We start from the raw sequence: 26,389 nt of genomic DNA, 5'->3' as shown, positions 1-26,389 counted from the left end.
ACAAAATTAAATTGCATAATGATAGAAGAAAAGGAAGAAAAATATGACTAAGGCAATCTTTAATTCAAAATTTGTTCTCACCAATTATAACGTGATCTAAATTATCTCCGATAAATATAAAGTAATAGGAATAATCTTTGATCATATCTGAATAATTTGGAAATTTAAACTAACTGGCAGCTAATTTTATTTTATGTGTTTGTATGCAATTTTTGAATAAGAGATACTAAAGAAACATGATTTTAAGTATCAACATTAAAAGAATTATGTCCAATTTGTAACTATAAATCAAAACATCATATGGCATGATTTTATTATTTGCTAGAATTTATTTTTTGTTTAATATTTAGTATTGTCCAGTTTCTAAAATCAACTTGTAATTTTCTAGCAATGATCATATAAATGTTATTCGTCATGCAAGGTGTATCAGGTTGTGCATAATTGTTTCGATGATTATCTCAAATAACTTATTAGTGCAAAACTTTTTAATATTGTGTATTTACATATTATTCAACTCTTTGAAATAATGTCTATAAACTAAAATGATAAGAGTTATCTCTATTTTGCTAAAGCGATCATAAAAACTAAATTGCCAGCTAAAATTCGCTTGCGAGCGTGCTTTGCTGTATTTAAATATTGCACGAGTCTAACCTCACGCAAGCTTCATGGTATATTCATTAAGTTTTTGTTCACCAATAAAGTTCATGAGGGTTTAGTAATATCATATATGATTTTCACATAATCAATTTATAGCAACTTTGAATGAAACTTTACTAATAGGTTAAGAAACTTACTTAGAAACCTGAATAGTAGGTTCCAAGTTTCCTGATCTGACGATGCTCCTCCCTTGCTTCCACATGAAGAGTATTGTGTCCTAACGATGAAAATCCTTAAAAGTGGCAACGGCACCGTACAAACAGCTTTATTTTCGCTTTCAGAGTGTTATATCAAAGTTGGTTTTGCTGTTTTTGCAGGGCTTCCAACGATTGAAGTCCATTAATTTGAGATCTTGCAACTCGTTGGTTAGTTTGCCGGACCTCTCATGTACTCCAAATCTTGAGGAGTTGGATGTCCGGAATTGCCAAAACTTGGTAGAAGCTCACGAGTCGATTGCATGTCATGACAAGTTACATGCGTTGTGTATATGGTTCTGCTCTAAATTTAGTGCTTTTCCAAAAGTGCTCAAGTCAAAAAATCTCCAAAAACTTAGGATTGGTTACTGTCCAAAATTTGAAAGATTTCCTGATATTCCACATACACTCAAGACCTGAAATTTCTTGAGTTAAGTGATACCAATATTAAAGAACTTCCTGCATCGATAGGAAATTTATGCTCTTTGGAGACAATGCTTCTTACTAGATGCCAGCGAGTAATTCTTCCGGCCAGCATTTATAAGGTACAAAACATTAGAGAATTGGGCATTTCCAGCTACACAAATTTAATTGGGTTACCAAAGTATGAGGAATTAGCTAGTCCGCAAAGGAAGATCGGACTTCCAAATTTAAAAACTTTAAGTCTTCGGGGATGCAATCTGTCCAACTTAGGGGTTTCTTGAAGATCTTTCCTGTTTTCCCCTTTTGAGTGAGTTAGATTTGGGATGTAACAATATTTCTAGCCTTCCTACATCCATCAGTAAGCATGATGCTTTGTCCGAATTGAAAGTTAATCCTTGCCATCAATTACAAGAGATTCCTGAGCTTCCACCGTATTTAAAATGGCTTCGCGCGGAAGGGTGCGTGTCTTTGCAAACAAGTGGACATCTAACTTCAGTTGATCAGTGGGTCCGTCGAGTGTTGACACTTGTTGATCCTGCCTCAATTAACGAGGTTAGATTCTCTCTCTCTCTCTAATACACACATATCAATGTGGAGTATAGGATGGATGCGATGTGGTATGCTTGTATATTGCAATACCAGGAAATGCAAGATTGTACATACATGTAATGAAGGTGGCTATGGTACTTTTATGGGAACGACTGCTATTACATGGGCCTTCTATATTAATGCAAGCCAAGATCAATGGATCTCTACTCATTTATAGAGCTCTAGTTCCACGTGGAATTTACTAGGATTACTTATTAAACTCAAGTCGAATTCTTCTATGTATATTCTAACGATCTATTTTTATAACAGGATGCTTATTTATTCTTTATGCTCCCTGGAAGAGAGATGCCAGAGTGGTTCCAACCTGTTGAAGAGTCTTCTCTATCTTTCATGGCTTCAAAAGACCTGTATGACAAATTCCTTGGACTGATTTTCTGTGTTGTTGTTGAAGGAGTCCACGAAAGTTCAACTCATATTGAAGCACATTTCAATGGCGAAAGGCGGTGTGACTCTCTCAGATTTAATTATACAGTGCCTTCAGATCGTATTCTTCTGCGTTGTTGCTCACCATCTGACCTTTGGCATGTGGTCGATTTTGGTCAAATTGATGGAAGTCATGCACGATTTAGCATTACGCTATCGGGTAAGGGTGTGAAAAGGTGGGGAGTCCGAATAATATGCAAGCCATTAGGGGATGATTCAAAGATCGAGATTCGAGACAATCAGCAGATGGATCTGCGTTTTCTCTATGAGGTTGTTCATGACTCAACAGACACGGAAGTCGAGTTCCCCATGCACGATGACAGTTTGAGCGAAGCGGATCCTCAAGAAGGCTTGCAAGATTGTCAAATGAGCATCGAAGAACATAGTCAAATAGCACCAACGAGTAATCATGAGCTTCCCTCCCTCGAGGCATGCGAACAAAGATCATGTAGACTTCTAATTCGATTGGCAGAGATGAGTATGGCAGTGTTTGCTCGCTGCTTTTGTTGTTAAGAGTGATTGAGAAACTTGCTAAGGGAGCAATTCATAGGTAAGTGAAGTCGCCAATCTTTACCTAAATGTTTTATCTTTATTTATTTAATTTTTTTTTAGCTAAATCCTCTTTCCTCCGTCATAGGTAAACGTCGAACTCCATTGACGCAACTTTCAGCATCACGACTGCTCATCTTCCATCCGACACTAGTGAGCTCTGACGAATGTAAGGTCGCCCCCTACCAACAATGAACCGTAGAAGTTCGTCTTCCTCAAACAGAGTCCCTAGCGAACGGATGTCAATGGAGACCCGCGAGCGGAGGCATCAAATTACCACTGCCGATTGAAGCCAGGGAAACTGATGATTTAACTTCAGGTGAACAGTTTGGGGCTTCATGCAGATTGCTCTAAATTAGGTAACCGCCAGGCACGTCCGAATTGGACTAAGTTGGTGGAAAACTTGAGCTGGATTTTGAGTTCGATTCCTATGGTGCTAAAATTGCGAACTTGATGAACGTGTGGTTGAATTTGTTCGAGCCACATTGAAATTGATTTTGGCTGTGATTTCGTTGATAATCGACGTTACACGCTGCAAAATTGGCAGCGATCTATTGGAGGTATATCTTTTCTGTCTTTCTTTTCATAGGTGGTAAGTAAATGGTTTGGTTCAGTTCACTTTTCAGGCGAAATGCTGAACCAATCTGGGTGCTATAGGTTGGGAACTCCAACGGACAATTAGCCACACTGAAGAGAGAGAGATTTGGGTGCTTTTTGTTGGGTAGTTTTTTACTTTTGTCATCTCAAAAACTAACTCAATATAAAGTGACTATCTTTTCCATGTGACTATTGGGTCCAGACTTGCTAGGTAGCCTTCGACCTCTCTTATCTCAAAAGCGAGCTCAAAGATTGAGATTTTTCCTTATACTTATAAATTGACCATCGGCCTCTTCCACCGTGACATCCTGTATTCCGACTCGTTTTGAAACCTTGAATAAATGAAAAGTCTTATCAATATATTTCAATCCGATCTCACTCGGAATTGATCCCTCTCGAGCAGACTAACCAAATGGGAATGACTAGCTAGAAAAATCAAATACGTGGACCTAAGAACTTGATCCTGGATCGACTCTTTGGCCATGAAAATTGTTGAGGGATATTTTGGACTAATATAGGCCGATCCTAGAATAATTAAGGAACGATTTGGATAATACCTTATGTTTGGATCACGGGTGATTTCATTTGACTAGTGTAGGTTCCAAACGTTTCTAAATTATTTTCCGACAATCGTGTCCATCGGGCCTAGTGATTAACCCTCGCAATTGAATGACAACCAAAGTCGTCATGGCTCGAGAAATTCTTAAACGTGATATTAATCATGGGTCGATACGCGTAACTCCTAAAAGCCGCCCGTTAGTTTGAGATACGTTGAAATTTCAATTGATTGAGATTAATCGCAAATCGAGTTTCGGAATTTGACATCGGACCTTCAGGGGTTTCAATAATTAAATTTTGGACGTTTCCTCATCCAGTGTACGATTTCTTCGCGGTTCACCTCAAAGGGTTCAGGAAAAATAAAATTTGGACTGGAAATGGGAAAAGACCCATTTGCTCTTGGAGAATACCCAATTTTTCACTTCGACCGAAGGGCATTTCGGTCAAAACCCCCTCTTGGCCAAAAATATTGACTAGTCTTGGGTGGTGGAGTTACCATTTTGCCCTTCTTGACTTTGAAGACCCCAAAAATATCCAACCTTTTATTAATTATTATTCTTGGCCTTCTTCTTCATAATTTCAAGAACCCTTTCTCTCTCTACCTCACTTTCTCTCTCTTGCTCACTCCCCCTTGGCCGAAAATTCCCTCACCCCCACCTCCATTGCCGAAAATTCCCATCTTTCCACCGGTGTCGCCTTGAACCGCCAGAGCTAAATTCTCCACCGTGAGTCGCCTTGAACCGCTGGAGTAGCTTGGATTGAAGCCGATCAAGGGGAGTCGTTGGAGCCGCCAATTGGAATCAAATTTTCTCCCGACTTTTTCGCCGGAAAACTTGCTAAATTTGTGGTAAGATGGTTCCTAACCTTAGCTTAGGTATCTAGGTTGCTAATAGACTTTGGATTGAGTAGATTGGATGAAAAATTGATTGGATTTGCCCAAGAATTTGCTTTGGCCGAATTGATGAAGGGAGGAGAGAGAAGAAAAAAGAAGAAGATGTTCTTGCATGAATAGTGGAAATGCATGATTGCTAATGGACGGCTAGGATTTAATCTAGCTTTTCATGCTTTAATCCGACGGCTGATATTGAATCTTGCTTAGGAAGATTGATCGGACGGCCGAGATTAATTCCTGCTTTATGTAAAATAATCGGATGGTGAAGATTAATTGCACGTGAAGATATTTTAATTGTACGGCCCAGATTAATTGCCATGTTACGATGGTTTATTTCTATGGTACGTATTAAATGTACGTTAGTATAATTTCGATCGGACAGTGAATATTAATTGGTATGTTAGAATTATTAATATCGTGTGGCGTAGATTAATTTTTGTGGTAGCTTAAATTAATCGTGTGGCCTTATTGGCCGAAGGCTTGAGTATGATTTAATCGGGTGGTCCCGATTTATTATTTATTTAACGTGAGTGAATCACGTGATCCCGATCGAGTGTTTATTCAGTATAATGTAATCGAGTGGTCTTGATTGGGCAATTGAGAAAAATTAGAAAGATCGTGTGGTCTCGATCTTTATTTGGAGAAAAATTGGTGAGACCGGGTGGTCTCGATCTGCTAATTAGGAAATTTAGCAAGATCACGTGGTGAAGACCGATCGATCGGAAGGATTTAAGTGATCGTGTGGTATCAGACGAGCGATCGAGGAATTATTGTTGTTGTATATGGTCTTAAGTGGAATAATTGAGAGGAAATGTGGAATTTTACCTTGAAGAGTTATGACATGGGGTTCATATTTTTATAAGACCCTAAGTTGCCCGAGGTGTTATGACGCAGGCTCTGCTATTATTATTTTACCCCGAGGCGTTAAACGCGGGGCTGTGCTGATTATATTATCCCGAGGCGTTAAACACGGGATAGTGACCTGAGGCGTTATTACGCGAGTCCGGACTATATAATGACCTGAAGCGTTATTACGCAGGTCTATCCTGTTATAATATAGCCTAATGTGTTAAACGTGAGCTCTGGACCAACGTGAAATTTTATATGATAGTCCGATGCGTTAAACGCGGGCCTTGGATCCACATGGAATTTTATATGTTAGCTTGAGGCGTTAAACGTAGGCTCGGGTGTACGTGGAATATTGTTATGACAGACCGAGGCGTGGAACGCCGTTATGGGAGTAACGTGGAATATTTGTGAAGGTGTGGCAATTTTTGGAGAAAGAATGAAATATTCGGGAATTTATTTGCGGAATTTTTTTATTGAAGAATGAATTGTCGGAAATTGCTCACCTAGGACGTGTCTGGAGACAAGAGAGCCCTAACCTAGATTTAGGGGCTTTCTTACCGAGATTTATTCTCACCCCGTCATGGGCTCTCTTTTTCAGACCTTCCGCTTCAACAATGAACGACCCGCCTCAACGATTTGGGATTCCCCGAGATATGGAAACCACAGTGACAGAGTACTAGTAGGAGAGGACAAGGCGTACTATAGGTACGTTACTACTATTTGGGTGGACACTGAAGAGCTCTTTTGGAAGATCCACACATACGTGGCGTGGACGTACAGCTACGGGATTTGACAATGGGTTCGCTGACCGGCTTCGATATTCCCTACGATGGTGTTGGGGAATGGAACCCCACTAGCACCGCACCTCCGGATGGTGTAGTGGTGCATCCCGACGCCGGTCTTGATGACGTGGAGTCTACCCCTGAGGTCATGGCGCCTCGAGAAGATGGGGAAGTAGTGGAGCCTTCCGATGCAGAGCAACCACCAGAGTTGGACGAGGACGAGTTGGCGGCTATAGACGAGATAGTGCCCGGTAGCGAGGACGAAGCCTAGGGTAGTTGGCCTCTTGACTTTTGTAGAGCGTTTTATTTTGGAAGTATAGTGGGCTTCGACCACGTAATCTTTTTGTTATAGGTGGTCATAAGTTTGTACAGTGGCCTCTCAAGCCCTAAGTTTGAGAGTTTGTAAAAAATATATATGTGTACATAGGTTTGTTTTTACCATCCCAAGTTATCGTATTGCCGTTGGTTTCTATACAGGGATTTGTTTTCGCTTCCGCACATGTTTTGTTTTGTTAGCCTTTTGGATCCTAGAGAACCGTACACAGTCGTAACCGCAGAGGGGATGTTTCGAGCTCGTAGGGTTCGGGTCGTGACATCCCCGTTCGGAGTGGTATCGGAGCAAGGTCAGCTCGATCCAAGTTTGGATAAGATATGGAGTGATAAGTAGCGATGACTTTGGAATGGTTAGGCAGAGAGACCTTAGGTGTTTATGCGAGTTAAATGCGTTATGCAGGGCATTTGAACGTGCGCCCGTGATTTGCTTGATTGACTGCTTCCGTGTTGAGTGTTTAGTGCTATTTGTTGAATCTTTCTACCAAAAACGATTGTTAGCTTTGAGCTAATTGTCGTGTTAAACAATGTGAGACTGCTAAACTTGAGTAGGCGGTTTAGGTCTCCAATTCCTTGGTGGAATTATTTTGGTTCAGGTGTTGTGAAGAAAGTTTGTGGAAATGGACAATCAAGGTAGAAGTTCGAGAGGAGGCTCTAGAGGAGGTTCTAGGAGAGCCTATAGTTCAAGAACCACAGTTAGAGAAGATCCGAGAGTGGATGGAGTCCTTAGGGCTCTAGAAGAGATTGAAAATTTAATGGGTAGGCGGACTCGAAAATGAGTTGCCGTTATTGCCCAAGCCGCCGAGGCTATTATTGCTGCTGCCCATGGGGGCAATGTCAATTAAGGGAATGATAATGAAAATAGACAGATGCATCAACTAGTAGAGTAGTTCTTGAACCCGAAACCGGCAAAGTTTATCGGGAAGGGTGACCCGAAAGCTGCACCTCACTAGATAGAGGATCTCAAAAAAGCATTCGAGGTTTTGGGTTGCACAGAGGAGGAGAAAGTGACCCCGACAGTGTATCGCCTTCAAGATACGGTTAGTGATTGGTGGAAGGCTACCAAGGGAAGAGTTTTAACTTCTACTCTACCAAGACTTGAGTTACTTGATCTTAACTTTTATCTATGTCACCTTACGTGAGATATGATATGATATATATATATATGATATTGTACTATGTAAAGAGGCTTGTTTTGTATCTTGTCATCCGTATGCTTTGTTGCATAACTCGGAAGGGCTAGTGGTCTAGTATACGATTTGGGTTTACTTGCTGAGATGTGAATCTCACCCCATAGCGGTACCTTTGTTTTCGGACCCCAGGTTATAGAAATGCTGCCGATGCGATTGGGAGATCCGAAAGAGATTACAACTATATGGGATGAATTCCCAGCTAACATAGGAATAGTTTTTGTAAGAAAGCTGTTGACACCCGATTTTTTATCATTTTTCTTTAGTTTTATTTTCTAAAAATTCCCAAAAATTCACAAAAAATCAAAAAAATTAAAAATCGACATTGGAAGCCTTGGCCAAGCATAAGGAACCAATTTTGAACAAAACTTAATTTTTCATACCTTTCACATTTTTAAATATTTTCAGAAAATAGAAAATATTAGAAATTTCATAAAAATACTTTTCGAGGTTGCGAAAATACATAAAAATGTCCAATATTTTTCTTTTCATTCCTTTTTCATATTGACCTCGAGAAAAATCAAAAATTAAACTCAATTTTAGGTGTTCTTTTATAATACCTAAAGTTGAATTTGCACAAAAAATACCAATTAGGTCTTTTTATTTGCAACTTTTCCACATTTTAGGTCTAGACATTCAATTGCAGCCCCTTTGAACTTCAATTTGATCAATTGCACCCTCAATTACACGAATTGCGCGAATTAGGCAAAATACCCAAAATATTTGCAATTTAGTCCCTCAACTTGTCAATTTTTGAAATTACTCTTAATTGAGGGACTTTCGTGGCAAAATTAGACCGTCCCCCAGGTTTTCATGCATTCTAAATCGATTGGCATAGGTCTCATGGCCCTATTTGATGAAATTGACATCCAATTGAACCTTTCCACAAATTGGGAATTTTGGAAAATTTGGGGCTTTTGTGCAAATTGATAAGAACTTTTGGGCAAAATTGAATTTCTAGATAATATCCAGGCCCCTAAGTGCAATTTTGAGGTTTAATTGTAAGAATTTCTCACCAATTTTGTTTAATTTTCAAAATAGTGGAAATTTTACTATTTGAACAGTACAGACCGGTCTGACCGCCGGTCGGACCGGTCGAACCGGTCCAAAACAATACATCTTCTTCCTCGCGCGACCGTCCCATTTTGCAGATTTGAAGATGAATTTTGATCAGCAAATTGAGGCTCAATGCGAACCTAATTAGACCAATTACCTTAGGGGTTTTGATCCTCAGGCCAAGGTGCGTCGATTGCCGTCGACGGCACGACCGATCGTCACCGGAGAATGGCGACATTGCCGGTCAAAGCCTCGGCAGTTCAAGAAGTCAACATTTCACAAATACTCCAATTTGAGCTCAATTCACGACTAACGGAGGACCAAACGGAGTTTGTTGTGATAGCGTCTCCGTCCGACTTCCGGTGGACCAAAAATCACGTGGACACACTTGAGAACGTCACCGACTCGAGCTCACCCGACGCGCCAAAATTTTGAAAGTTTGTATAAAAGGCTTGGGGGAATATTCGCGAAAGGGAGGCTCATTCGCTCGCTCACGTAATAGAATAGAGAGAAAAAGAGAGAGAGAGAGAGTAGAGCGAGAAGGTCTTGCGGTCGCCATTGCCGCTCATCGGAGCTTGAGCTGCTCATCGCTCGGCCGGTCAATCTAGGTTGAATTGAAGCACGAGACCACTTCCCGAAGCTTCATACAGGTGCTAGAAAGCGATCGCACATGTTCAATCGGCCTTGGACCTCCGGAAACGGTGAATTGAGCTTTGAATCTCATCTCTGTGCATTAATGGCATCTCATCTTCGCAAGTGTGGTCCTGTCAATTAGTGTGTGCGTTTTTGTCCTTAACCATCACCGACCACGATCGTATCGTGTTTCTCCATTGATTTCACTTGAATGCACCGAGTCGAGCCTTCAACATCTCGCGGCCTGGTCGGACTTCGGCCGGGCAACCCTAACCCTCGCGAGCTCAATCGTAGCTCGAGGTAAGCTCCCTCGACTCCTTTTCTAGCTTTTACGTGAAGGAATTGAGCTATTATATCCGATATTGCTTGATTGATTGTTCGTAGTTTAGACGTGTGCGAACTTGATTCTTAGTGATTCAGTGGATGAAATTGTTTGAGTTTCGAATATATCGATCCGGGGAGTGAGTCGAGTCGATCTGCGGTGGTCTCCCGTCGATTCGATGAGATGTCACCGTTGGATCTCGCCGAAGTAATTCTGGCCATCCGTCCGGTGCTGTCGCGAGGAAGACGACGACGCCGACGTGGCACAGTCAACGTGTCAAAGGCCGATGTGGCGTCGTTCGGTTGGTCCAGCTTGTGTCCGAGTCCGCTTGGCCGTTGGTGAGAGCGAGGCGACTCGGATTCAATCCGACGGCTGCGATTAATAGGTGAGTTTAATTAGGGGTCGTCAGATCCGATTTTTCGTATTTTTAGATATTAGTATAATAATAAGAAAATAGAAAAATAAATGAAACGGTGCCGTTTAGGTTATTCGATGAGCGACATCGTTTAGAACCCGAACAGATGCGTCGTTGTTTTTGAGTTTAGAGGAAATGAATGGCTCGGATTGTGTCTAGAACAAATCGTGGCCCTTCAAAATAATAAAAGATGCGATGCCGTTTTAATCCAGGTAGGACGAACGGCTTAGATTAGACATAGGCTAGATCGTGACCGTCCGTGCTCTTAATAGATGCGGCGTCGTTTTTGCGAAGCGAGTCCGATGCGGCGTCGTTTCGTCCCGATCGAGTCGACGGCCGAGATTAATTCTAGGATTGATCTCAAACGTCCATTCCTTTTATATATATTCCGGATATTAGAAAATAGTTTAGAAAATTAAAAAAAAATTAGAATAAATGTGATGCAGCACCGTTTTGTGTAGAGCGGGTCTGCGGATGGTTTGGACCGGGTTGACCGGTCATTGACCAGTTTGACCCGATCAGAAATATTATAAAAAATAAATAAAAATACATAAAAATTTCCAAAAAAAAATCAAAAATTCATAGAAAATTCATAAAAATTCCCAAATTTTCCCAAATTTTTTTTTAAAAATTCCTAGATCGATTCAGGACTCTTATAGTCTGGATCAAGAATTTTCGAGATTTCGAGGGTCAATTCACATCGATCCGGAAAATTCCTAATTTTTAGAAAATAAATGAAAAATCCAAAAAAATTTAGAAAAATTAGAAAAATTCAAAAAAATCACAAAAAATAGGAAATGGCTACATTCAACTGGCCCGACCTCGATTTTGTGATTTTTGGGTCCCGAACCCCCAAAAATGACCATTCTACCCCTCTTGGGCCTTCCGCCCCAAATTTTCCCGAACCACCCCGAAACGCAAATTTGACATTTCTATGGGCCGATAGGGCCATTTTTAGATATATCGAGTCTTGATTGATTGATTTGATTGCTTGCGATTATATTGATCGCGCTTTTAAGTTTCTGATTGTGATTGATAGGAATAATAAAATTCCCATCCGCATGATACCTTAAAATCATTAGAATCTACCTCACCCGAAATTTCGTCCGCATGAATTCTTAGGTTAGAAACTCACTCAACATCGGTAACCGAAAGGGCGTCAATGTAAATCTCGGCGTAACCAAGTCCTCGGACCCAAATCTCGGGTTCTCGTAGAACCGAACGGTTTCTCCCGACCGCTCGGTAGGGTTTTCCGATCATACCCTCCAAAAAATTGATTGGTGGTAACTCCAAATGCATGTACACTACGCACATGCCACCCGACCACACTAAGGTTGATCTCGATAAATTTTTCTCCCACTTCGCGATTCGAGTAATGGGTCTTGGGAGAGACCTGCGATCCTAAAAATCCCGCCGACAACCGGGGTTATATTAAAAAGGATCGGCTCGTTAACTCTCACTCGCCCCGCGCGTATCGACGAACGGACGGAGGGTCGCGACAGGCCGGCGACTCCACCGGGGATCCAAACCGGTTGCTAAACCGATAAGAGGACTTAAGCCGATAAAAATGTTGAGTGCTTTTTAACCCCGTTTTCTGCGGATGCTCTTGAAGGTGAGGTACATCCACTAACAAAAGTGTTAAATGTTGATGCAGATGGGAGTTATAAGGGGTGATGTCTATGCTAATCCTTTTGATGCATATATGGTGTTTCGGGTTGTGTGTTTATTTATGCACATATTGAAGCGGTGTTTTGAATATAAATTACTTTGCATATCTTGCATATTTTGAGGATCACGACACTGCACACACAAGCGCCTAAAACCAAGTCGCGAATCACCCTTATAGGTTGCCATAGATAGGGATCGGTATGCGAAACTCCTGTGTTTGATTGCACTTGGGTTGACCATATTTGATCCCGTTCGTTATGCGAGATGGATGATCCTGCCCACTTGTTGTTTGATTGCGCTTGTGGGCGGCTCATTGATTCGTATAGCGGGAGCCTTTTTAGGTCCATACCCGAACCTTTTTTATTTCTTTAGAGTTAAACCTCACTTGTCTCATGCGCATGTGAAATGGACGATTGGTATACCTAAAGCCAAAAACCCAAAAAAAAGATAGTAACATCGGTTGGTAAGGCTTTTTACCCTCTTTATTTTGAACTTGTAAATTTAAATTTTGCATATTATGCATTTGCACGACATATCATCACAATTTGTAAGATCGTTTAAGTAATCGGGGTTGAAGGTCAATTTTCTTTTTTAGGATAGATGGCGCCCCGAAGTCATATTGATGTCCCCGATGTATTCGCATGGGAGCGGAGGATCATTCGATGCAAGGACCGAGTACCCGCTACTTTTCGAGTTTTTGGATTTGTCCATGGACGGGAGCTCAATGGACGGAACCGCGTTCGTAGTAAGGGATGCAATTATACTCGTTGTGGATAACATTTGGAACTCAAGCGCGAAAAAAGAGAGGATTTGGGAGTTATACATGAAATTAGCGAGGCGACCTCGTGCAATCAAGACGACCCCAAAGCACTCCCCAATTAAGAAGAATGAAATTATCACCATATCCTCCGATGATGAAGAAGATGCCAAGCTTCCCGAGATAATGGAGATATCATCCGATGAGGACACCAACTTGACTACCTAGCCATAGTTGGACTTTGGGGCAATTTCTTGGGTTTATTACATTTCCTTTGAGTCATTTACATGCTTTCCTTTGACATGTATTGATCGAACATTTCTAGACATTTTCATCTTGTATTAGACTTATGCATCTCGTGGGTTGTCAAATTTTGAGTTGTAAAAATGACTCTTTACCCCGATTACACTTAAACGATCCTAATCAATTACATGCCATTTTTGGGTGAGATTTGGTCCATAACTACCCTATTTGGCTTATTTGGGTCAAATGGGAGTAGTTGACCCTCATGTTACCAAAAGATGACATGGAATTTGGTTAGTGCATTTGCATCACATTTCATGCATATTCATAGTAAATCCGTGGTAATTGACTTTAGGATCATCATTTTGCATTTTTAGATCATGGGGAATGGAGATATCAAAGTCATCCCGGTACCGCGCAAAGAGCTCTCTCTATGGTGGGATCGCCTCAACATAATCAACAAAGCATACGTTGAAGGGCGTTTGGGACGATTGATGGATTTGATCAAAGTTGAATATCAACCGGCCCTCATTCAAGCATTGGCCAAGGCATGGGACATGTGCACGACGATATTTAATTTTCAAGGTCTTGAACCGACTCCTACGCTTGAGGAGTATTCTGCTATTATTGGGGCCAAGTTTGACGATCATATAGCTCAACCCCCTCTTGACATGGATTCTACTCGTTCTCTATCAAGCTTTCTTCATCTCAAAACCTCCGAAATAGAGAAAGTCTATAAATCCAACTCCGGCAAATTCACATTCTCATTCCTTTTTGATAACTATTCCTCCCTACCCACCGAAACCGATCATAAATCGGGAAAGATGTTCATTTTAGCCTTCTTTGCATTCGTCTTATTCTCAACTTCTAGAACCACTTTTGACCCTTCTATAGTCCATATAGCCGCACAAGCATGTTGTCGTTGGAATTATTCATACATGATTTTAGCTGAGACCTTTCTCTCTCTAAACCGTTCCAAAACTTCCAAAAAGGCCATTTTCCAAGCATCCAACGGACTACTCCACATGTGGTTCACATCTCATATAAAAACGTTTAAACTCCGGGTAGGGTGTTATGAGATCAACGAGCACATCCACCCTCTTAAATCCTTCCTTAAATGTCAATCCCTCATACCCAAAAACTCTTTTAAGAAGTGTGTTGAGCTATTGGATAATTTGAAGCCTGAGCATATTAGATGGCATTTGACTTGGCCGAAGATTTTGGAAGCTCTCATCATTGGTGTTGAAGATAGCCCTATCCCCTTATTGGGATGTATTGGTACTGTGGCATATTATCCCATTCGTGTGATGAGGTAATTTGGAGTTTTGAAAGAGGTACCGTCGGATGTTTGTGCCGGAATCTTCTCATTTGACATGACACGAGGAAAGCTCACCAAGGAAGCAAAGAAGTTGTATCGGGCTCGGATCAAGCTCATTCTACATGCTTTGAAGAACTCCTCGTTACAACAAGTTGAATGGCCCGATTACTTAGATGATGAGATGAACATCCATAGAGCTTCCAATGAATACATTCAGAAGTTTAAGGAGTATCGCCAATCATTAGTTGAGCCATACATACCCGAGTGCATATCTCCTCACATTGAAGAGGTGGAGTCCTACGAGCCCGAGTACATAGTACCGTATGTCCCGGGAGTGGAGCCATACATTCCAGAAGATCCGAAACAATGGATGTCGGAAGAAGGAGAAGACCCATACATGTGGGATTCCGATGGATCGAAAGAGCAAGAAGAGTGGAAGCGTCCTCGACTTGGATAGATTCGTTCCCCCATTTAGATTTCGCATATTTGTTATCTTTTTAAACGCTTTTGGACAATTTGGTCCGTAATAAATGCATATTATTTCTTTCATGAGCATTTCATGCATACATATAGAAAATTCAATTACCACGGATTAACGTCTCCAAATCCTTCAATATTCCAAATACCGATTTGATGTTCCGAAAAACAGGTGAGTGATAAACACGAGGACTCGTAGCAAGACGCGCAAATTGAGAATGGAACAGGAAGAACTCGCACCTCGTGTGGGTAACTTGGAGAACCAAATGAATATGATAGCCACATTGGTGGCAGAGATGAAGGCGATGCTGATCGCTAGTCAGGGGAGATAACCCGTTGATCCTAATTCTCAAGTCTTGTCCGGCTCGTCCGATGGAACAAACGCTAATCCGGCACCCGCCGCTAATCCTACTTTGAATCCGGAGCGACCGCCTAAGGATCCTCCCGTTGTGATTGACTCGAAAAAGAAGGAGAAGCAAGTCCTCAAAATGGAAGAGGAAATTAAAAAGCTTGCTAAGATCGAGGAGTGTTTGGCGAGTCGGGGATATGAACTCTCGAGGTTTGATAAAGTTACACCATTCGAAAAAATTGAAGTTCCTGCTACTATAAGGAACCGGACTTCGTGAGAAAGTATAATGGGACCCGGTGTCCCAAGGCGCACCTAAAGTATTATCTGCGCCGAATGTCTCGGTTCTCGGACAACATCCCACTCTTGGTTAATACCTTTCAGGAAAGCCTATTTGGGGCAGCCCCGGCATGGTTCATCGAGTTGGAGCCAGAGAGGCTCGCCGATTGGGACAAGGCGCGAGATGAGTTCCTTCGGCAATACAAGTTTAACACCCCGATTACCCTTACTAGAGAGGACCTTCTGAGAACCGTAAAAGGAAAGAATGAGGCCGTTCGTGCCTACGCTCGTAGATGGAGAGCATTGGCTGTGCGGGTAAAACCGCCCGTCCCTAAAGAAGAACCGATAGACCTTTTTCTCAAGGCGCTGCCATTTGAATACTTCAACAAGCTGAACACCTCCGGGTGTCAGACGTTTGCGCACCCGATCAAGGTGGCAGAACGTCACGAATGGGTACTAAGGGAGAAGAAAATACCCGAAGCACCTTTCGGACGCCAATACCTCTTGAGAAGGGATAATATGGAGCAAACCGGAGAAGTGGCCTTTGTCCCAAACTCACCTAAGCCCAAAACTTTCTCATCTTCTACCCCTACACAAGGAACGCCCTCCTGGACTACTTCCAAACCACCGGAACCTAGAAGAAGGAACCAACCCGTTTTCACCCCATTACCTCGACCCTTATCCAAATTATTACCCATGTTGTTGGAGAATCGACTAGTTGCAAAAGAGCCACCTAGAGCTCATCCTCCAAAATTTCTCGGGTTTGATGAGACCCAGACATGTGTATACCATATGAGAGAAAGGGGGCACAACGTGGACAGTTGTCTTGCTCTCAAGTTCAAGGTACAAGCATTGATTGACAGAAAAGTCTTGGAGTTTGATAAGGCTGAATCGAATGTGCAGCAGAACCATCTACCCGAGCATCGCAAGGTGAACGCAATTTTTGGAGACGAAGAGGAAGAGGTTCTGGAATTTATAGTGGATGTAAGTAAAATGCGAGATATCCCGATATTGGCCTCACAATACCCGGAAGGAGAGAGTATTTTCCGGGAGCAAAAGGAAGCTTGTTTGGAAAAGCTAATCAATCCGGGCGTCATAGGAAGAATGGAAGACGTCTCTTTTAAAGGAACGTATGTGGCTATGGACATGGTGTCCGAGGAATTCACGATGAAAGCTACGAGGGGAAGTGTGCGGAAAATATCCTCGGGATATTTGATGAGCGTCAAAGATGATAAGGAAATCGAAGAGCTAGACGAATATGAAGTCCACTTGGATAAGGCCCGTAGTGGAGATAGAAGGTTTTTACAAGAAGCTCTTGAGAGAGGCGAAATAGTTGATAACCTCGGAGAAGATAGTGGGGGCTATAACTTTAAAGTCCTATATTAGGTGCCACCAAGCTTTTTCGTCGATTCCGGAGATATAGTTCCCGACGGGTGGGGTGGCATGGATGATCCCGAAAGGGAAGAATTTGTGGGAACAATTAATGAAGCTAAGAATCCGGAGGCTCCTCGGAATGAACAGGTGAATCGGGAGTCCAACGTGCGACTTTCTAATCTGGAAACTCACATACGTCATTTGACGACTATGGTGGCGAAATTATCTCACTTAGTGACTAAAAATAACGCCACAACTATAGAGGAAAATATACATATTCTGGAGATATGGCGGGCCATGGAGACGCAAAATCGAAAGATCCCTCTATTGCAAGAGCAAGGTGATGACATGTCAAAGAAAATGGATGAGTTGAAAGAGCCGATTACGCCATTCACCCAAGCTAGAAATATTCCGCCCCAAGGCGTGAATCCAAGGGCTAATTTTCACATAAAGTATAATGGTGTCGGATGTCCTCTAGCGCATATCTCGTATTACCTCCGTCAAATGGTTGGCCATCATGAAGATGACGAAACGCTAATCCGGAATTTTGGGCATAGCTTGACGGACCACGCACTAGTGTGGTTCCAATCAATCGATTTGGACCGGGTCCCAAGTTGGGAGGATTTATCGGAACACTTTATACGGCACTTTGAAGCTGGAATCAAAGGGTACTTCACTAAAGATAATTTGTTGAACATTAAAAAAGGGAAAGATGAGAGTTTTGAACTCTTCGCTTGGAGATGGAAGAAACACGCTGTGATGGTACAACCGCCACCGTCAGAAAGGGAGATGCTGGAGTTTGTGCTCAAGTCACTTCCGGCGGAATATTTTTATCGCATGTATGCATACACGTATTCTTCATTCCAACATCCGGTGGAGATCAGCATGAGGATTGAGGGAATTATCCCGAGAGTTAGAAGGGAAAGGCAAAGACGTTTTGATGAAGAGAATGCCACGTCGGTAAGGCCATGTCCAGAACATAACCCCGATGATGTCCATGAAGATGAGATGATCGGAATGGTAGATACTCCGATTCGCTTTGTCATTGATCCGAATAAGGTGGATAATTGGGAAGCATCCACCTCGGAAAAACCTTCAACGTCCGAATCACCACAAGAGGAGATCGGACCGGTGAAGATTAAATTGCCGCCCGTAGAAGAGTATAACTCGAGGGCGCTTCATCGGGACTATGGAATGGGCGAGATTGACGCCATAATGAGATCGGGAAGATGTTATCCACCAAGAGAGGCGGATTCCGAAAAGAAAGTCCCAACTGCGGAAGAAGTTGAGAAGTTGCGATCAGTCATGAGAACCAGTGAATATGAGGTGGTCGACCAACTGCGGAAAATGCCGGCCCGATTTTCCTTACGGGATCTCTTCAAGAATTCAAAAAAGCACAAGAATGCCCTCCTAAAGTGCTGGATGAGGTACATGTCTCGGAGACCATTAACGAAGTTCAGCTCGGAGACTTCGTAGGTACTATCCTTTTGAAAGACCAGATATCTTTTCGAGATGAAGATTTCCCAAAAGAAGGGCGTGTGCACAATAAAGCCCTTTATATTGCCGGGAGGTGCCATGGAAAGGAGGTTCCCCACATCCTAATTGACAATGGTTCGGCCTTTAATCTCCGTCCTCCGAGCACTTTGAGAAGCTTGGGGATAAACAAAGATTTCGTCAAGACATCCAAGACCACTATCCGATCATTTGACGGAGTCTCCAAGAATGTAGTGGGAGAAATTGAACTAGACATCTCCATTGGACCGGTGACCTTTTCTGCACCGTTTTAAGTACTGGACATTCCTAGTGCTTTCACCTTGCTTCTTGGAAGACCGTGGATTCACGTGTGCAGGGCGGTACCTTCCTCCCCGCATCAGAAGGTAAAATTTGTGGTTAGAGGCCGTTTGATCACCATCCATGGCGAGACAGGGCATCGGGCTTCTTTAAAAGAGATGGTTTCATACGTTGAACCTTCGAAGGAGGAAGAGCTGAGTTATCATACTTTTGACATCGTATCCGTCATGCGTGTATCGCCAGATACAAAAATAGCTACACCGGAGCTTTCAAAACCTGCGACTATGGCAAGAAGGGTGCTACTTTCAAATGGTTTTATTACGGGAGCTAGATTAGGGAAGCACGGTCGGGGAATCCTTAACCCTTTGAATCCGAGCTCTAATGACTATAAGGTAGGTCCGGGCTATAAAGAGATAGTAGGGCGCAATACGGGTAGATGCCGAGGTCGAAACAAGCGTTATGGAGACCGTAGACACCGTGGACACTAGGGTGGCCGTTTTGTAGGCACCGATGCGTGGAAAGCCGGAGGAAAGATGTTCCTAAACCCCTTATTGGAGGTGTTTTCCAAAGGGGGCAAGTGGCTAGAAGATGAGGATATCTCTCGAAGATGCGAGCCGGACTTATTCAACCCGTTCCTAGATGATCGGGTGCACGTGATTATTGAGTGGCTGGAGGATGATTTCCCCACCCCGGAGTAAAAGGCTCTTTCTAAACTTTACCTTTTAAATGCATTTTGATTACTGCATTCGTTTTTAAAGCTTTTCGTTGTTTTAACACCCTTTGGGTCTCATGTTGTGATCCAAGAAGTGCGATCTTGTATTACCATTAGTTGCATCTATTAATGAAAATCATCTCAAGTTTTATTACGGACATATGGAATAACGGATTGGTCCGATGATGACAATCGCTTCTACCATGAAACTTGAGGCCCGATCCGCCATATGATCTTGGGTTTTAAAATGACCTTTTGAGAACCAGGACGTCCGGAGAATCAAGGACTAGTTCTCCTTCCTATTCTTTCTTTCCAAAAAGAAATTCGAAAATGTTTTTGTCAAAACAAATCATGCATTTTATAATTTCATCATTCATATACTAACCATCCTTGGTGCATTTCAGGCATGTCATCCCACCCATGCATAACAGGTTAATATGTGACTCAGATCAGCTCGATGATTATGCATATGAGATCGATATAGAAGAGGCTGATGTGAGCGACATCAAGAAAGAATGGGATTGTTTTGAAGAATCTAAGCCTCCTATCTCCGAAGAACCCATTACTATTAACTTGGGAGATTCTATTCGCGTCAAAGAAGTGAAAATAGGAGGACACTTATCAGCAGCGGATGTTTCAAGAATGACGACATTACTCAAGGAATATCAAGATATTTTCGCCTGGTCATATGCAGACATGCCAGGTTTAGGCCGTGAAATAGTGGAGCATGCTCTGCCCACCAACCCCGCTTGCACACCCGTTAATCAACCATCTAGAAGAATGAACCCGAACCGACGAGATAAGATCAAAGAAGAGGTGATGAAGCTCCTTAAAGTTGGATTTATTGAGGCTATCTCATATGCTGATTGGGTCGCCAACATCGTGTCGATTAAGAAGAAAGACGGAAGAATTAGAATAGGCATGGATTATCGGGACTTGAACAAAGCTAGTCCGAAAGATGATTTTCCCCTACCGCACATTGATGTGCTTGTCGATAGCACTGCGGGTTTTGAACTATTCTCCTTCATGGATGGATTCTCGGGATACAACCAGATCATGTTGAAAGAAGAAGACAAGATCAAGATCTCATTCACTACACAATGGGGAATCTTCATTTACAAGGTCATGCCCTTTGGACTGAAAAACGCAGGGGCAACATATCGGAGGGCTATGGTAACCCTTTTTCATGACATGATTCATAAGGAGATGAAGGTTTATATGGATGATATGATCGCCAAGTCTAGACCTGGAGAAGATCATGTTCAAGTGCTGAGGAAATTATTTGATCGATTGAGAAAGTACAAGCTCAAGCTGAATCCTGCGAAATGCGTATTTGGCGCAAGATCCGGAAAATCGCTTGGATTTGTCGTAGCGGTCGTGGAATCGAAATCGACCCTCCAAGATCAAAGCCATATGGGAAATAGGGACTCCATCTACTGTTAAGGAAGTAAGGGGTCTACTTGGAAGATTGAATTATATATCCAGATTCATATCACGATTGTCGAAACAAATAAACCCTTTTTCAAGCTTCTGAAGAAAGGCGCAAAGGTGAAATGGGATGCAGAATGTCAACAAGCAATTGAAAAGATCAAGGAATATTTGGTACAACCCCAAGATCTGGTACCTCCTATCCCTAACGTTCCTTTAACTCTATATCGACGAGTTCATGATGAGTCCTTGGGAGCTTTATTAGCCCAAACTGATCACAAGGATCGAAAGGAACGAGCCATATATTATTTGAGCAAAAAGTTCACAACATCTGAAGCTAAATACTCGTCAGTGGAAAGGACTTGCGTGGCATTGGTTTGGATCCTCCATAGGTTGAGGCGGTATACTCTGCACTATTATATTCAATTGGTCACCGAGAATGACCCTATCAAATACCTTCCTGGGAGAAGCCAGACTTTATTAGGAAAGATGGTCAAATGGCAGATATTACTTTCAGAGTTTGACATTAAAACTTCTCCTCAAAAATCTGTCAAAGGGAGAGCAATTGCTGATATGCTAGGTGAGAATCCTCCTAAAGATGTTTGAGAACAAAACAAAGGAGGCCAAATTTTGAATATAGTTGAAGACAAATGGACGATGTACTTTGACGGTGCAGTGAATCTCCACCGGATCGTGCATCAAGGCGATTTGATATCCCCCGAATATTAACATTATCCAGTTTCAGCTAAGTTGGTATTCCCATGCACCAACAACATTGCTGAATATGAGGCCTGCATCCTTGGATTACAATTGGCTATTTCATTAAAAGTGAAGAAGCTATTGGTATATGGAGATTCCATGCTAATCATCTTACAAACTCAAGGAGAGTGGAAGACAAAGGATCCCAAGCTCATCCCTTATCATAAATTCCTTGAAGAGCTGATCCAACATTTTGAGGAGATTACTTTCGAGTATCTACCAAGAACTCAGAATCATTTTGCTGATGCTTTGGCCACATTATCGGCCATGTTACAAGTGCAAGATGGCCTTGAGATAGAGCCATTGAGGATTGACATCCTTGATCAACCTACATACTGCATGGTCATCGAAGAAGAACCCGATGAAGAACCGTGGTATCACGACTTCAAAAATTACCTGCTGAAGGGCGAATTCCAGCAAGGCGATCAACCAGAAGATAAGAAATATATCAGCAAGATGGCATCAAAATTTTTCCTCAGCGGACAGATCCTATACAAGAAGTCCTTTGACTCGGTCCCACCGAGGTGCGTAAACTCCAAAGAAGCGAATCTCATTATGAAAGAGATCCATGAAGGAGAATGCGGACCGGATATGAATGGTCACCTCCTCGCCAAGAAGATCATGAGACTCGGATATTACTGGATGACTATCGAGTCGGACTGCAATCAACATGTTAGATCCTGTCATCAATGCCAAGTATACGGCGACAAGATAAATGCGCCGCCAACCGAACTACATCGGATGTCAGAACCCTGGTCATTCTCTATGTGGGGAATTGATATGATTGGCCATATCAACCCAAAGGCCTCAAATGGACATCGTTTTATTCTGATGGTTATTGATTACTTCACCAAATGGATCGAAGCCAGCTCATATGCCAACGTCACTGCAAACAACGTGGCTAAATTCATCAAGCGAGATATCATATCAAGATATGGAGTTCCAAGAGCCATCATTATTGATAATGGCTCCAATCCGAACAACAAGGTAGTCGACCACTTATTGGAACAATTTAAGGTACGACACCTTAATTCTTCACCTTACCGCCCGCAAATGAATGGAGCTGTGGAAGCGGCAAACAAGAATATCAAGAAGATATTGGCCAAAACTGCTGAGAAATATCGAGACCGGCATGAGAGATTGCCATATACTCTCGTGGCCTACCAAACTTCGATTCGTACTTCAACCGGGGCAACTCCCTACTCTTTGGTATACGGTATGGAAGCAGTCCTACCAAGAGAGGTGGAAATCTCTTCTTTAAGGATCCTGTCTCGGGTAGAACTCATGGAAGATGAGTGGAACAGGCAAAGGCACGAGCAGTTGAATTTGATTGATGAAAAATGATTGAAGGCTATCCGCCATGGTCAAAGCTACCGGAAGAAAGTAGCCAAGGCTTTTAACAAGAAAGTTAGACCCAGAAATTTTGAAGCGGGGATGTTAGTTGTGAAGAAAATGCTCCCAAATGCTCAACACCCAGGAGGCAAACTTACGCCAAATTATGACGGCCCCTACGTGATTCAGAAGGTCTTATCCGGGGGAGCTCTTATACTTGTAAACATGGATGGAGAAGAATTGGCAAGTTCAGTAAATGCAGGCGTCGTGAAGAGATATTATCCTTGAAATAAGATCAAGCTTCAAAGCGATTGATGAGCAGATCCGAGTCACATAAATTTTGCATTCGCATGACATTTGCATACATGCATTTGCATATGTTTGTATTTTGCAGGTGAACCGGGAGTCATGAAGAATCTCACAGAGCAATGGATCAAACAAGGAAGTCACTTTTGGGATTTAAAATTTTAAACATCTTTAATTGATCGATTCCTTTTGTTTATGCGGGAAACAGGAATCAACATCGCAAGGAGATAGGAGGAAGTCGCTTTGGGATTTAAAATTTTGAACATCTTTAATTGATTGATTCCTTTTGTTTATGCAGGAAACAGGAATCAACATCCGAAGGAGATAGGAGGAAGTCGCTTCGGGATTTAAAATTTTGAACATCTTTGAACTGATTGATTCCCTTTGTTTACGCGGGAAATAGGAATCAACATCCGAAGGAGATAGAAGGAAGTCGCTTTGGGATTTAAAATTTTGAACATCTTTAATTGATTGATTCCTTTTGTTTATGCGGGAAACAGGAATCAACATCCGAAGGAGATAGGAGGAAGTCGCTTCGAGATTTAAAATTTTGAACATCTTTGAACCGATTGATTCCTTTTGTTTATGCAGGAAACAGAAATCAACATCCGAAAGAGATAGGAAGAAGCCGCTTCGGGACTTAAAACTTTGAACATCTTTGAACCGATTGTTTCTTTTTATTTGCACAGGAGACAGAAGTCAACATTTGAAGAAGACAGGTTTAAGGTTCTCCTCTTTTATGAAGTATGTTCATCTGCATACACTGTCGTGCTTGCAATTAAAAAAAACTTGGATTTATAAAGCCATAAGGCCCTTTCAAAGAAATATTCCTTTCAAGTTTCAGGAACATCTTTTGAATACACCTTTTAATGAAGACTTTTGCAAATGATGAATTTTGATGGAAATGCCCTGAAGTTCTAAAAAGGGTACGTTTTGAAAGCTTTCCAAAGATGATGATCCTTCAAATGAAAAGAGGCAAGCCTTATCCTCAAACACGTCCCCGATACACTTGAGTGATGAGTGAGAGTGGCAGAGCGAAAGAGCTTAATTTTGGCACGTAGGGATCATTCGCGGTGATTACATGGATTGAAATGACGAAAGGCAATTTCATTTCAAAATTATCCATACACATTTATATCCCTTGACAACCACTCAGAACCAAAAAGGGGAGAATTTTCTGGATAAAACCCCGTCAAGAACCCTCCACACTGGGGTATATTTGGAGGTTCATTGGATGACTCTTTGGAGAAAAGATCAAGGTAAGACTTTATTGTGCTAACTTGCATCAATCTTTTTGTGATAGCTTTAGGTGATTTCGCGCAGAGACTTGGAGCACCTCAAAGTGAAGAAAAGTACTTCATTTCTATATCCCCAAACACTTTATCCTTTGTTAAGCCAATTTGAACTTTAATCTTCATTTCTAAACCCTTGTTGGTGATCACCTTCGTATACTGGGGCAAAACAAAAGAATTACCAGCAACAAGTTAAAAGGCATAATTAGAAGAATTCTTGATACCGGTCTCAAAAGAGCCAATCATTGCAAAAATGATGATAAAGAAAAAAACAAAATGGCTAGAAAAAGCAAAGCGCATGGTAAAAGCAAGACCAAAGCCCATGAAAAAAGGAGCGTCCCGAAAAAGGGCAAAGTTTGAAAAATCAAGATGAAAAGAGGAAAATCCTCAAAACAAGCTGAAGAAAGTTGATCATGAAAATTCCTCAAAAGCAAATGAATGCTGGTTAAAATGTCAAGGTGATCACCCAAGTTCACCCCCTCTTTGGAAAATATGGTCTTTCTCAAAAAGCTCACCTTAAGCCAAGATACAACTTGTCACCAAAACTTTTCCGATCTAAGAGGTGTCTCAGGTTGATGCAAGAGATCACATAGGAAGCTACCGCTTAAAGAGGTAAGTACAATCCTGTCCTATCATGACTTCGGGGTTCTTGACTTGTAAACCCGAAGAAGCTATTTTTGATCAATGTTCATTTCTAAGCCTCCAAAATGAATATCCTTTGATAAACCATTGACCCGGCCTAAATTATCGTCCCTTTTAAAATGCCTTCTACGATTAGTCGGATTGTATGCATCTCAAATGATCCCGAAACCTCAAGGTTAGGTTTCCTGTGAGCGGATTTGAATTTCAAGAAAAGCCTTCCCAAAATGGTGAGAAGCCCTATTGGATGAAGGAAAATCCTTTTGAAAAACTTTTAAAATAACCTTTTTGTAGAACACCGAGGATGTAACACTCAAAATCCATCCCCAGTGAAAAGTTGAACTTGTGTTTAGATATGTTTCTTTCACAAATACACTTTGTAAATTTTGCTTGGAATTCTTAAGTTTCTCCCCGAAACTTAGAATTGTCATTCTAATGATATTTGATTGGATTTTCTACGGGTTCCCCAGTGACCCCAAATCCCCAGAAAAATTACATTTTAAAGATTTGACTAACTTTGATTCTCTGCGGATCTTCCGGCATCCCCGGGTCCTCAGACCCTCTCATTTGAAAAATTTGAAAATAGGGTTTGAGCTTCCGTAGGTACACTAGTAAACCTAGGTCCTCGGATGGCACCCTCTCCTTTGAAATTTGAAAATAGGGTTTGAGCTTTTATAGGTACACTAGTAAACCTAGGTCATCAGATGGCACCCTCTCCTTTGAAATTTGAAATTAGGGTTTGAGCTTCTGTAGGTACACTAACAAACCTAGGTCCTCGGATGGCACCCTCTCCTTTGAAATTTGAAAATATGGTTTGAGCTTCTATAGGTACACTAGTAAACCTAGGTCCTCGGATGGCACCCTCTCCTTTGAAAAATTTGAAAAAAGGGTTTGAGCTTACGTAGGTACACTAGTAAACCTAGGTCCTCGGATGACACCCTCTCATTTGAGAAATTTGAAAATAGGGTTTGAGCTTCTGTAGGTACACTAGTAAACCTAGGTCCTCAGATAGCACCATCTCCTTTGAAAATTTTGAAAATAGGGTTTGAGCTTCAGTAGGTACACTAGTAAACCTAGGTCCTCAGATGGCACCCTCTCCTTTGAAATTTGAAAATCGGGTTTGAGCTTCCGTAGGTACACTAGTAAACCTAGGTCCTCAGATGGCACTCTCCTCTTTTAAAAGGTGAAT

At 41.8% G+C, this 26,389-nt stretch overlaps 1 protein-coding gene and 1 long non-coding RNA gene across 2 annotated transcripts in view; both read left to right on the top strand.

Annotated features, from left to right (window-relative positions):
• LOC115729247 (disease resistance protein RUN1-like) overlaps positions 1–26,389 on the top strand; it is a 1,053,956-nt gene that overhangs the window by 56,595 nt on the left and 970,972 nt on the right. The window lies entirely within an intron of this gene.
• On the top strand, positions 2,319–3,116 carry LOC125314487. The gene is made up of 3 exons (XR_007197956.1): positions 2,319–2,482; positions 2,577–2,856; positions 2,944–3,116. It is a non-coding gene; the product is annotated as an uncharacterized LOC125314487 (long non-coding RNA).

This window comes from Rhodamnia argentea, chromosome 3 (assembly GCF_020921035.1).
Source record: "Rhodamnia argentea isolate NSW1041297 chromosome 3, ASM2092103v1, whole genome shotgun sequence".
NCBI classification, from domain to species: Eukaryota; Viridiplantae; Streptophyta; class Magnoliopsida; order Myrtales; family Myrtaceae; genus Rhodamnia; species Rhodamnia argentea.
The sequence above is the reverse complement of the archived record's forward strand: the minus strand, read 5'-3'. Positions and strand labels throughout refer to the sequence as shown.